The sequence below is a fragment of the Frankliniella occidentalis genome, unplaced genomic scaffold, assembly GCF_000697945.3.
Source record: "Frankliniella occidentalis isolate FOCC.00 unplaced genomic scaffold, Focc_3.1 Scaffold203, whole genome shotgun sequence".
NCBI lineage: Eukaryota > Metazoa > Arthropoda > Insecta > Thysanoptera > Thripidae > Frankliniella > Frankliniella occidentalis.
The window spans coordinates 113,697-114,748 of record NW_026267329.1 but is presented as its reverse complement, the minus strand read 5'-3'; positions in this window follow the sequence as shown (position 1 = coordinate 114,748).

The window sequence follows — 1,052 nt, the reverse complement described above, 5'->3', positions numbered from 1 at the left end:
TGATGTCCTACCTTTCCAGGGGCGTTAAACTCGTTTTAGGGGTGTTAAAGAGTATATTTTCAGTTTCTTCAAAATATTTGCTATATGAGCAAACCAATCACATTTTGAGATTCATTATCGCATTCCTCACAAAATTCTGCGTCAAACGAGCCTACATGTGATAGGGTTCAGATAAGCGGTCAGCACATGACAAGCAAGTCAAAAAGTACAAAAAATGAAATAAGTCTATGCCATTTTTGAACAGAACCCCATCATATGTAGGCTCGTTTGACGCGGAATTTTGCGTAGATTACGAAAATAGGTTTTAGAATCCAATGTTGTTCCATAGGAAAGAAATATTTCGCAAAAACAGGAATTGTAATGCCTTTGAAGCTTTAACGCCTTTTAAAGGTAGGATGTCCTCCCTTTGTTTTACCAGTGTAAACGAACATTTAGCGAACAGAACGCAAACGGCATGGAACGCCACCTTGACGAACGTGCAGCGTCCTACTAGCAGAAGGTCCTACTAGTAGGTTCGTCTCTGTTCGTCATGACAAACTAACAAGCAGGCCCGCCCTTCCGCCAAACGGAGTTGTCAGCTCCACTTCGCTGCTCCGGAAACTCCGTTCGGCAGGGGCCGGGCCTGCTTAGCCTGCCCGCGGCAATGGTCGGGCCTGCGGCCCGAGCATTTCTGTCTCGCAATTTACTGAAGTGCATAATCAAATAAATAATGAGACCTGTATAGATCACTTTGCATATTTGACTAAACTATGGCGTTCGGCGGGAGGCCTGCGGCCCTAGAGATTTGCTCCTTGGACATGACAAAAGACTGTAACGGGGCAACACCGTGACTACACCCCACCCTTCTGCTTTTGCTTAAGAATTAAAACAAAAATGAACCCGAGCAGTTTTTCGATTGTATATTGTTTATCAAAGAGTCTTAACTTGACTTTTTGCCATTGTTTTCAATATATCCACTGTTCTGAACAGGATGTTCTCAGATATGATGGTGGCTAGGTCAAGGATCAGGGAAGTAACACACAACAAGTACCGGATGTTTAGACTAACTGTTT